Consider the following 13,344-nt stretch of genomic DNA (forward strand, 5'->3'; position numbering starts at 1 on the left):
CAGATAAATAAATCTGCTTTTATAAATAAGTTTTAAAAAATACTTTAGATGTAAGTCTGTTAAATTGGAGTGAACATCAGTCAGAAATAACATCTATATATTGCAATTTATCATTTATCATGCATGACCGTAAGTTTTATATATGACATCTCGCATTCTATACATTTGAATTTATACACAAATCTGAAAAATGTTTTACTGTTTACTGCAATGTGTTGGATTTTTTATTTTTATTATTATTATTTTTTTAATATAGCAAAACACTGGCTCTCATGTATAGAATTCTGGACTACAGGCCACATGTTCTGTCAGCTAGCCTTCTTCAAGTGTAGCCTTTGGCACTAAACTGAACTGGCTTTGCTTATCACCTGATTAGCTGATTTATCTTAGATGCCTTTAGGACAGGGTTAATCAATGAACCAATTTCCATAGCGACAAAGAACAATGATACAATGCTATTGCAGGATAAGTGACGTCAGTTTTTTTTCCCTACATTGACATGTCACCAAATATATTTCAAGCATAGAAATGAAAAGGGGACAAAGATTAATTCAAGTCAACTTGAATTAGGAGCTGTAAACAATTCCCCAGTTTAGTCCCTGAACGTCTCTATTCAGTTGCTCTGAATCTTGTACTGGATAACACGGTCTCCCTTTGTAGAACAGTATGAATTCAATAAAATTTCAATAATTCAGTGTTCGTATTGTGCTTCTCTTTGTTAAACTTCATATTCAGAACTCAAATGACATTCAAAAAGGATGCGGAAAGCAGTAGAAGGCGACAGACTGGAGGTGTCATGCGGCAGGGACCTGTAGGAGACACTAGGGGACACTGACAGCCAGGATTTGGTCTTTGAAGTGAGGGCAGCTGTTGCTGTATTACCAGGTCACATTTCTTCTCCAGCAGAAATTCAGATTTATATCTGCAAGGAGAATTTGTTTGAGCTGCACGCTAATTAGAACATTGACCTGCATTTACTTTTGCCTTTGGCTGTCACGGTCACCTTGGGTGAGAAAAGCTTCCCCTCCTTCAAACTGATTAAAACTTACCCGTGTGAACCATGACCCAGGAAAGACTGAATGGTTTTGCTGCGATATCTATTTGACTATTTGACAAAGCAGATCCTTGAATATTTCAATATAGAGCACGTAATGGTGGAGTAAGCTTCCCAATGTGGTCAGAACAGCTGAAACTCTTCCCATCTTCCAACGCAGATGGAAAATCCACCTCTTCAGAATACACCATGGCTCACCTGACCAACTTTAGCAATCCTTTTTTTCCTTCTTTGAATTTCCATTTGGGATAATTTTATAGGTTATCTGTCTACTTACATAACTTTTTTTAGAATACAAACCTGTGGTTTGTTAGGTTAACATTAACCTCATTGACTATTTGTGAGCCTTCTGTGTCTTCTCACACTTCTGTATTCTGGAGACATTCTCCATAAGTCATTCTGGAAGCTTGATGATGTAATGTAAATGTAATGAAAATGTAAATAATCAATGAAGTCAGGATGGTTAAATTCTCATAGCAATTCAAGTGCAATGTCAGTAGCCTCCCCTTCAGCATATAGTATCTTTGTGGCAGACACTGGTGTGTGCAGTTACACTAAAATTGCCATTACAGGTAGAGGATGGGCACCAAAACTGAGCTTCGATGAAGGCAACAAAAAATTCTAACCCATCCTTGCACTTTTAAGTACTTGTTCATGGAATTTAGATTACCTTTTGAAATTGCATGTTTTTTTCAGAAACCCCATTTCTTGGTCTCATTTCAGTTTTGTCTCTTGCTGAGGTACCTTAAGAAGTACATATAAAGTTGTAATTCTAGGGCTGAAGCACACTAAAAATCTATACTTATCCCCTGTAATCCACCTCACTCTTTTGATAGACATATGAGCAAAGCACATAGAATGCGCAGAGCAAATTTGGTCAGGAAATTATAGCTGCAGCCGATCAACAGTCAGCCTAAGCAATCTCATTCTCATGTGTTTCCATAATCAACCAATCACATACACACAACACATTTTCTCATACCCATCTAATCATATGCTCTCATTACCAACACAGCGCCTTTTTAAACCTACAGTCAAACCTTTCCAGTGCCGTTGATTACCTGTACTGCTTTTGCATGCTTTGCTTGCTTCTGTACTGAATTCCGCTGACCCCCCACCACCCCAGCATCACCTGTTGTTTGGATCTCTGCTTCTAGGTACGGGGGGGTTCTGGTATCCCTCCTGTTTAGTAGAGGAGATGTATAATGCACTGTAGTACCTGAAGCAGATCCATTCAATGTCAGACCAAAATATGCACTTACTGTACGCATATGCATATACAATATTTAATCTAAATACGTAAGTTGTCATGACTGAAATGTGTTGAAGTTATTTTTTTGTGTAGCAGTGACTTCCGTGAAATATTGTTCTTTATTATTTCATAGAAGGAGTCCCTCCTTATTGTTCTTCATAGATTGTCGTTACCTGTACCCCATTTTCAAATGTTGTAATTTGTTTATTATTTCCTGTTAGTGTCCTCTCTCTCCTCTATGTTACAAAGTCTGAAAAAACGTGCCAAATGCAACTATGAAATAAACCTCTTGTGCATAGTTTTTCTTTATTTGCCAGTTTGGAGAATCCTGTAAGAGTTGTTAGCCTGTCCTGCTGCTCGAGCATGTTTGTTCAATGTGGGAAAGTACAGATTAATGTGCATGTCCTTCCAAATGTGTGCAGACAGCCACTGCTACTCTTCAAGCTGTAGTTCACTAGCTGATTCTTGTAGCTATTATGTCAGAGGGCTACACAGATGGTGCTGTCAGAGCAGGCAGACTGTAAGTGTTTGATTGACCAGAGGAGTCACTAGCGTGCAGTGAGGCTGGGAATATCCTATCATTTGTCGGGGTGATGCCATGAACAGCTACACTACATGGCCAAAAGTATGTGGACACCTGACATCCAACATCTCAATCAAAATTATGGGCATGAATATGGAGCTGGTCCATCCTTTGCTGCTATGAAAACATTCAATCTTTGGGGAAGGCTTTATATTAGATGTTGGAGCATTGTTGCAGGGATTTGCTTCCATTCAGCCAGAAGGGCATTAGTGAAGTGGGGCACTGATTGGGCAATTAGGCCTTGCTCACAGTTGGCTTTCCAATTGATCCAAATGGTTTGGATGGGGTTGAGGTGAGGGCTCTTTGCAGGCCAGTCAAGATCTTCTGCACCAATCTAGACAAAACTATTTCCTATCTCCCCAAACTGTTGCCACAAAGTTGGAAGCACAGAATTGTCTAGAATGTCATTGCATTAAGATCTGCATTAAGATCTGCCTTCACTGGAACTAAGGGGCCTAGTATAGTGTACGTATGTGTTTTCCCAAACTGAGGCTCCCAGCCACAGTCATTGAAATGATCAAAATTCAATTTTTGAATTTTGCTAAGGTTAAAAATTAACCAACGAGTAATAGGTGGGATATTATCTGGATCGTACTACAAGAAACATATGGAGGCTTTGGAAAAGGTTCAAAGAATAGCAACCAAATTGATTCCCGGTATGAAAAATAAAAGCTATGAGGAAAGATTTAAGATACTTAATATGTTCAAGCTTAGTAAAAGAAGATTTAGGGATGATTTGATTGAGGCATTTAAATTTAAATTGGATCAACAAAGTGAACGACAAAAGATTATTCAGGTTAAGTTCTGTTAGTAGAACGAAGGGATATAAATGGAAATTAGTGAAAGGTAAATTACATACAGACATTATGAAGAATTTTTTCATGCAGAGAGTGGTCAATGTGTGGAATAGCCTGCCAGGTCATGTAGTAGAGGCAGAAAATCAGGGGATTTTCAAGACTAGGCTTGATACAGTGTTAGATACTATCTCAGAATCAGAGCGCTAATTTAGTCCGGAAAGTGTTGAGCATTGTTGGGCTGAATGGCCTGTTCTTGTCATTATGTTATGAAAAAGTGATTCTTTCAACTTTGGTAGATTACTTCCAGTGCAGAGTTGTATAATCTCAACATGAACATATTTTTTAAATTGTATTGTTGTTATATAAGGGAAAAATTCAGAACCCATTTGTCAGAAGCAGAGCACAGTCTTTATTTGCAGTCACCATCATGTCTCAGACATGCTCCAGTGGTACCATCTGTGTGTCTGTAGCTAGTTTACAAGTGCCCCTGTTCTAAAGAAATCAAACAATGTGACGTTTATCTACATTTATTCTGATATTATTTTATAGATTAAGGCAGGGTTGCGATTACACTCTGGCTTTCAGGGGTCTGTGAAATCACAGACTGGTGGCTGATGGGGGGTGGGGGGGTGGGGGGGGGGGGTGAGATAAAAGTTGTAGACCAAGTGGGCTCAAGTGTCTTTTGGGTGGACTATCCTTGAATAACCTCATTCTTTGAACCCTGTGGTGCATTCTCTCTAGAGTGTCAAGCTCACTTGGGTAATCTTAAAGTTTAAGAAATGGTATGACCCTCCATAGGGGTGCTCAAAAATTTCAGACAGGGATGGGGAAACACATTTGAATGTTTTCTATTAGAATTACTTAATTTATGTATAGATTTTAGAACCCCTCTTACCCATTGTTTTTATTTCCTCAATTTCAAGCCTCAATTAGGGAGACCAGACCTGTCCTAAACCCTCTGTAATTCGATCCCTGTATTTAGTTTAATGTTTTTTTCTGATATAAAATACTTTCATTATTATTTATATTACATATGTACTACATCTGTTGTTGGTGTATCAGTTCTAACAATATACCCAAGGCAAATCTATAGCCACAGAGGGATGAAGCTTTGTCACTTTACCAGAATTAAGAGTATCATTAAATGTGTATATCTGAGGCACTTACATTGAAGCAAATCTAAAATCTAGTCTTTATTGCAAATGTAATAATCATGGATTCAGTTTCCCTGCAGAAAATATCAAATATCTTTCTGGGCCATAATGCTCAGTGTGATTTCATAATTGCATTCCCAATGCACAAATACACAAAATAATAATAATAATAATAATAATAATAATAATATATACACTAGAGACATTTCAAAACAACAAGATAACTAATAGCCAGACTATGCCTACTTTTGGAAGGAGGAATACACCCAGTTTCTTCTCTATCACTCAGATCAGAGCCTCACATGAAAATAAACATAATAACTGAAAGCGCCAAGAAGGATTTACTTCAAAATGAACCGAGGAGCAATTTCTGTGCACGGTCGGGTCTCTCTGATCCCTGGTAATCTGGGTGAAAATTTCTTTCCTGGATCAGCCACTAGGGGAAATGGTGTGCCATGAAAGAGAGAAGCACCAGCATTAAACTGATGCTCACGGGCATCATTTTAAGGTTGGTGCTGCATAGGTCATTTAATCTTTTATTATATGCTGGTGTTTTTATAATAAGTGGCATACATCTACAATAAGCCTATCCAGAGACTGGATTAGATTACTGGACCTGTACAGCTCCCGCTTTGAATTGATGTAAGTAAATGAGTGGAATCTCAATGTACAGTACTGTAATGAGGCTAGACCGAGGTATCTAGGGAAATCTATCCTAGTGCATGTTTAATACCTGTTTAAAGAGGAGGTAAAATCTTCCTGTTTTAATTCAAAGTAAATTAGCATAAATGGCTGTACCCTACCTCATTATCAATTCTCAATTAAACTTGCCGTCCTGTTAAATCGGTTTTACATTGAGTTTTGAAGGACTGACCTTTATGCTTTTCCAGGGCTAAGTGGTGACATTGTAAAACGCCAGCAACAAAGTTGCTTACTCATATCTGTTCAAATGTTGTGTTGTAAGTCCTGTCCTCTGCCCCTTGATCCTTGTGCATTCAAAAGAAAACAAAGATGGGTGAATATCAGAATGAGACATACTGTAAATACTGTCTAAAGAACACATAAAATATGCAAACTTTGATTTGAAATAAAGTCCACAGATGGGGTGCTTAAATGGCACGCAGGCTCAGTTCTTCCTGCTTCTACAGGTCTGAGGTTTGTATTTAGCCTCATGAGTCAGTACCACCCTCACTGCCAATAGCCCGAGTCTATGTGCTTTGTCACACCGCTGATTGCTGTTGTGGTGAAGCTTTATAGCTCACTTCAAAGCAGAAATACCTCAAAAAGCTGCGGCTGATTGTATCTGAGGGCGGTTTTTGCCACCCGTCTCGGAGACAAAAGCGAGTAGCGCATGTCTAAGTGAGGGATAAGATATGGAGAGAAGATGCACGACACAGCAGCGGCCCCCAGCAGGACAGTGAATACTCGACAGATGGGTCCCCGGGCATTGCCCAGAGACATGAAACAGAATGAGCTAATGTACCAGCAGAGCAAGAGAGCTCAGCATTGCATTGCATTTAAGCTGCTGCCACTCTCCAGTGCCTCTCATATACAGGAGCCATGATGATACTAAAGAGGGCAGATCTCAGTGATTCACACATTCAACACTTGCTTTGGGTTATTGTGACACATGGTTTTTTGCTCCTGGTTTTTACATTGTCAAAGATGTGTTAAGTGTACTGTACTACACCACACCTAAATTGTCCCTCTCCAAAGTGAACAACTGACAAATTCCACAGCATGCAAGACAAATTTAAGCGAATGTATTTTGCAAAGTTTGTTATAGGTAATATCCATCGCATTTGATAATAGCTCTTCAATTTTTTTTGCCTTTGAGTTGTATTTCTCATCTCTTTGAAATAAGTTAGGTGTATTCATATTTTAAAAGAAAGAGATCTCCCCAATGATTTGGATTTGATTGTAATGCTAACAAGGCTTAGAATAGAGCTATTGTGTGAAGCACAATGGTAATCTGGAATGTGTCCCTTGTGTTAAAGCTCTGTACACAGAAAGTGACTTTAAGAGGTCTAGGATGCTGAGTATTGGCAGACGCAAAGCCTTCATTTGCAATCTCCTTCTCAGACTGATACGAATCGATTTCTGACACTACTGCGAGGAGAGAAATTAATGCTCCTCTGTTATTGATAACAATGGAGATGTTTGCATGCTGTAATTGCATTTTCAGCTCAGATGCCGTTAACTAAACTACCCAATATTTACAGAACAAATGACTTGAGGCCCAAGAGAGTCAGAGTAGGCTACACGAGGTGCCAGTGCTCTGCCTCCAATATTCAGGGCCACTGGTGAGACCAGAAATATAGTTTGGGCGGGATTTCGAAATTCCAAACAGAACTCGCAAACTTGGACTGGACTGGATGAAATTGGAGACTGGGGAGGGTGGGGTTGTGGGGGGTGAACGACTACTTCAGTAGTTTTCCCCATTCACATTCTGCGTATGGGGTGGGGTTGGATAAGGGGTTTTTTTGTTGGGTGGGGGTGTCAGGTTAGTCACAACCATCTTACTGTAAATTTATGCATATCTGTGGCATTTTGGGTGGGTCTAAACCTGAACCCCACTCCAAAAACCTGACATCACTTGACTAATTTTACCTGCTTGCTTGTGTATTGCATAGGTTATGGTCTCTTAGGTGCTGGAAGTTGTAAGACAGGCTACAGGCAAAACTAATTTTGCCTTCAAATACGGCACCATTGTTTGCCAAGCAAAGTTATTTGTCTTTTGTGTGGAGAGAATTTACCAGATGCACACAGCATCAATCAGAATAGATAGGGATCTGTTTTTAGGAAACGGATCCTTATCCTTCACACTGAGCTTGACAGTGGATGTACCTCTAGCCTGGTCATTGTTGCAATAATGAACCAGACAGAGGAAGATAAATGAATATGTTCTCCCACGGCACTCAAATGCAGTTCCAAAATAAATATTTATTTTTATTTCTTCACCTCTAGAACAGTGACGGGTCACTCCGAGAAGGCAAGGAACACAAAGCCTTTTCTAAAAATTTACCAGAAATGTGCACCGGAATTTCTTTGTTGAAATAACAATTGGAATATTATTCAGGACTATCCAGCAAAGCCACACCATCACCTTGAATTTCCTTAGACACACATGATGTTTACCATAATAAGCTCTCACCTGCTCATAATTTCTTGGGGGATGCACAGAATGACGCTGAGAGGTGACCTCAGGTCAGCAGAGTATGGTTTAGATTGGACATAAAACTAGGTGTAACAACAACTAATGTAATAAAAATGGTTTATGTTGGAAATGAAAAAGTTCCAAACATATAAACATATACAGAAATTTCATCCGGGATCCCAAGAATATTATTATTTCAGAACGAATATCAGAATTTGAGCAAAAATATTAGGAAGGAGGGGGGTTATCATCATAGAAAATAATGCAGGAGCAATTACAGTTATTGCAAATATAGCAGCACTGTAGTCTCATCAAACTCTTATTTTTGTTTTTACAACCACAGTGCCATGAAAAAGTATTTACTCCATTATATTCCATTCCTGATTTCCTTTAATATTGCACAGACACAGACTTTAGACAAAATTCTATATTAGACAAAGGGAACACAAAACAACTTTTTGAATGATCATTTCATTAATTTATTAAAAAAGGTTAAACACCTATATCATCCATGTGAAAAAGTAATTGCATATGTTTTTTTTTAACTTAATATCTGGTTGCACCACCTTTTGCAGCAATAACTGCAACCAGATGCTTTCTATAATTTTATATCAGTCTTTCACTGGAAGAATTTTAGCCAACCCTTGGGAGGAAACCGGAATACTCAAAGCAAACCCATGCGGATACAAGGAAGACCTTCTTGCTGCTACCCACTGCACCACCATGCCACCCTCATTCATTAACATAATTTTGAATTTCTTTTTTTTGTATTTGCAATTGCAAACTGTCCTATGTTTTAGATGCTAGTCACTACTCCAAGTGTAATTGTAGTAGCTAGTCAATTTACAGCATTAACAATTGCAACCTGCCCTAAGTTTCACATTATATGCTAGTCACTGCTACATTGATACTATGTTGTTGTTTGCATTATATTTTTCAACCTTAAGTCCTTTTAGTCCAAATATATAAATATATACATACAATTAAGGGAAAGTGTTTCCAGTCAAGCCACTTTTTACCTCTAAATATGATGCAAATGCTAGAACATCTGGAGGACTTCGCCCCCCCCTAGTCCCCCCTCCGGGACGTGGCCCCAGACCCCGATGGAGGCCTGGGCAGCCCCCAGACCACAAGTCATCTCATGACAGACAGTTTCAAATTTCTGCCTAACAGCCTCTTGAGACAGTTAAAAAAATGCAAATGTGACTGCCAAGGGAACCACTCTTTTTACGGTATGTCCTGTTGTGCAGCTACACCTGTCTTCCCCCTACTAGAGGACCTAGAGCATTCAGCACTTGATATGAAAGTGTAAAGACAAGTTAAAGGAAATGTTAAGGAAGGAGTGTTCTGTCGTTATCAAAGAACAAATTGTTTTAAAAAGTCACAGAGTAAACAGCGTTCAGCATCACAGATTCTTCCCTAGTGCATGAAGCATTGAGTGAGAGTGTATGAATGTGACATTTGCAGATTCATCGGTGCCAGAAGCAGGTTATTAACACAAGATTCATTCTCAGCAATTAAACTATGAGGGTGAATGCATTAAAGTCCCACAACTGGAGAGGTGAAAAATGTTGTGATGTGCAGGCTAGATTTTTGGATGCAATTTGAGAAACGCTGGAGAACTAAGCTGGATAAGATTTAATTCAATGTTTTTGAAGAATATACCAAGAACTAAAGAGCAAAATAATTTATCTGATATTCAGTTATGATTAGTCCTAGTGTGACTATGGGTATTAACCTCACATCATTGTCAAGAAATCACAATTTGAAACTATTTCAGTATAGAATGGTCTAGCGCATAACTTACTTGATTTACTAAGCTGTGCTTTTTACATTCCTATATCTGTTTATAAATCAAATGGTGAATGCAATATTTATGGTAAAGGAATGTGTTTATTAGAAAAAAAACAGACAAGCATTTATGAAATTCTTCTCAAATCATTCTATTGTGATTCAAAACCCACAAAACAATTATTGTGATTTAGAACTTGCCGTCTCATTCTCATTTTAGTTTAGCAGTAAACACAACATGAAATTGCATTTGGCCCCATTGAAATTGTCATTTTATAGAGCATTTATCTTGCAAATTGTATGCTGCCATTGAGCTGAGCAAAACTTCATAGCTGGTTCACAATGAAGGTGTAGACCTCTTCATTCTCTGCTTGCAATTGCATACATATGCAAATAACCATGCTGAGAGAACAGCTCTTTGTTGCTTCCTGTTCCGTTAAACCTACACAAATAAATAATGCAATTACTCCACAATAAAGTGTAAAGCTTGGTGAGAGAGAAATCTATATGAAATAAAAGCAAAGATAATGAGACCTATATTTTTGCTCAAACCTATGGAAAGATTATATACTGTTCTTCTACTACAATTCATCTTTCAAAAAGCTTGTGTTTTTATGTATACAATTTTATCAAATGCATCCTGTTAGGATTTTTCTAAATAAAGTCAAAGAAATTTACTAAGTTCAGTCCTCAACTTGCAGCTCCCAGCTCATACCTTGAGCCAAGCTCCCAGCTCACTGATCCCAGCTCCCACCTCACAGCTTGTAGCTCTCATTTGCCAAATACAGATTCTATCATCAGACGATAGTGAAGTGTGATTCATTGGTCCAGAGAACATGTTTCCACTGCTCCAGAATCCAATGGCTTTACACCACTCCAGCAGACGCTTGGCATTACACATGGTGATCTTGTGTGCACCAGTTAGCAATGGGTGGTTTGCAGGTTTGATTCCCTGGTAGGGCACTGCCGTTGTGCCCTTGAGGTACTTAACCTGCATTGCTTCAGTATATATCCAGCTGTATAAATGAATGCAATGTAAATGCTATGTTGTGGAAGTCGCCCTGGATAAGAGCACCTGCTAAATGCCTGTAAAGTAAATGTAATAAATTCCACTTGAACAATTCTCATAGTTCTAATGTGTTTTCAGTTACTAAACATAACCTAACTCATTAGTTGCGATTTATAACTATGCTTTAACATCATCTTTCTTTACATCATTAACCAATGTCACAAAGAGTTTTCAGAAAGGAGGTACACCACTATCCTTCTCAGTTTAATGCTTTGTCTTTAAAAATGCATGCTTTTTCAGCCGGAGAAGTATCTATAGTGAATTAAATGCAAGGGGCTTTATAGCAGCTCCCTGATGGTTCCAAATCAGACTTGGCTCAGTAACTGTCCATCTTAAAAATAAATAAATAGAAATAAATATTTTCAATGTACAAAAATTCCAAGTTAGTGACACATACACAGCACCGTCCATAAGTTATTAACACTTGCAAAATCAAGGTCTGACACTAAAGTTACTGATATCAAAATTAGACCAAGTAACGAGAAACAATATTGGATATCTTAGCTAACACAAATTTAACATGCCGTATTCCAAGGGAATATTTTAAGTACCTTGGCCCTATGTCGGTAGAGAACATGGCTAGCTAACATTAGTTTAGAAACATGGTGTTCACAGGCGACGTTAGCTACAGTAGTCTGGGAAAAAAGGTAGTTAAGCAGTGGAAATTCCACAGTGGTTAGCTGTTGTAACTTTTTAAGGAAATCAATAAATCTGCTTTCATGAAATGCATGTTTCCCCATTCATGACTTTTGCTAAGCATATGCATTGAACATTCTGATATAATTTTATTGTCAATATTGCATAACGGAATAACGTTATAAACACCTAATCAGTTAAATGGCCACAAATGGCTTTGCAATAAGTCTTTAATGCTGTCATTTGCTCATGCTTTTAAAGAAGATAGCCCATTAAACACAAGCCTGAATATAGATGGAATGTATACATCTAAAGGGGTGGAAATCTAGGTTGACATGTTTTGACATTAAGGACTAGGTTAGCTCAATTTAATCCTAATTCAGCTCACTTTCATACGGTCTGGCTATATCCGAGCTAGAAAACTAGAAAACTTTCACATTCTGTTTTTTTCTTTTTTAAATGGAATGCAAGACTATTCAAATGTAAAAAAATTTGAGAATATTTTCATTCATGTTTAAGAAATGCATTTTTTCTTTTTTTTCTTAAAAGTGTAATTTCTTTCAGGATTAGACTGAATCTGTGTACTGGAAACTGCCTCAAGGGTGTAGGACAGGGAGATTAAACAGTGAATAAAAAAACACTGCTTGGATGGTAGGTGTCAAAGGATGGTTCAAACAATATAACTGAGGCTCAAACAGACAAAGTAGCGCATGCTCTTGTTAAGGGAGGTTAGGTGTGATCTCCTAGGAGTGTGAACAGGGGAGAGGGAGAAAAAAAAGCGGTATAAGTACTTCTTTGCGATACCTTGAATGCTAGCAGAAAAATATATTATTTTTTCAGTTAGGGACTCTAGTGATAAATGGGAGCTATGGTATGGCTAGAAATAAGGAAGAAGGAGAAAGAATAACAAAAACTTGATTTCTTCAGGAAGTTACATGAACTGGCCCTCTAAATCCTAGTGAGGACATGAAATAAAGGGTAAATTTATCGCACCAACTCATATCACGTTTTCTTCATCATCCAATACAGTATATGTGAATTTTGTTTTTTACACACACACACACAGTACCGTATTGCTGTCCTTGTGGGGACTTCCCATTGACTACATTAATTCCGTAACCTCTAACCTCTAACCCTATCCCCAACCACTACATGCCTAACCTTAACCCTAACCCTAATCCTAAATCCTAACCCTAAAACAGCCTCTTGACCTTTCTACCCATGTGGGGACATTTGGACCCCACAAAGGTAGTATTACAAGTTCACACACACACACACACACTGTCCTTTTGGATAAAATGTTACATTTTTGAAATGCTAGCTTGGGGTAATGCAGAGTCTCCAGTCATTCCGACACATACTGATGTCACAAGGGTGAGACATTTAAGAACAGGTTCATGTCCAAAATCATCTGGAGACCCTAAACACTGACATTCTTGCTCTCTATATCCCTGTGGCTTTTTACATCTTCCCTGTTGCATTTTACATCTTCCCTGTGGCAACTTGAATTTCATTCTCAGCTATAACATAACTGTATCGCTGAGCTGAATTTGGAAGTCTGTAGTCAGAGGTTCATAAGTATGACATAATGCCCAGGATCTACTTTGTCATGTCTATAAATATTTTAACCATACATGGTGTGCTACATATGCACAGGACTGGCCTCAGAAATTCCCTAAAAATGGGTGGCAACATCGGTAATACTGTGACTGCACTGACATCACTGGCAAGACACTTTAGACATTTTCAGGTTACAGTTTACAAGATTCCAGCATCAAATTAGGTTCACATGTTGGCAAGGTAATTACGGTTACAATGACTGCTAAGATATTGTTGATGTTCATGTAAAAA

The sequence above is a fragment of the Anguilla rostrata genome, chromosome 4 (assembly GCF_018555375.3).
Source record: "Anguilla rostrata isolate EN2019 chromosome 4, ASM1855537v3, whole genome shotgun sequence".
In the NCBI taxonomy this organism is placed as follows: domain Eukaryota; kingdom Metazoa; phylum Chordata; class Actinopteri; order Anguilliformes; family Anguillidae; genus Anguilla; species Anguilla rostrata.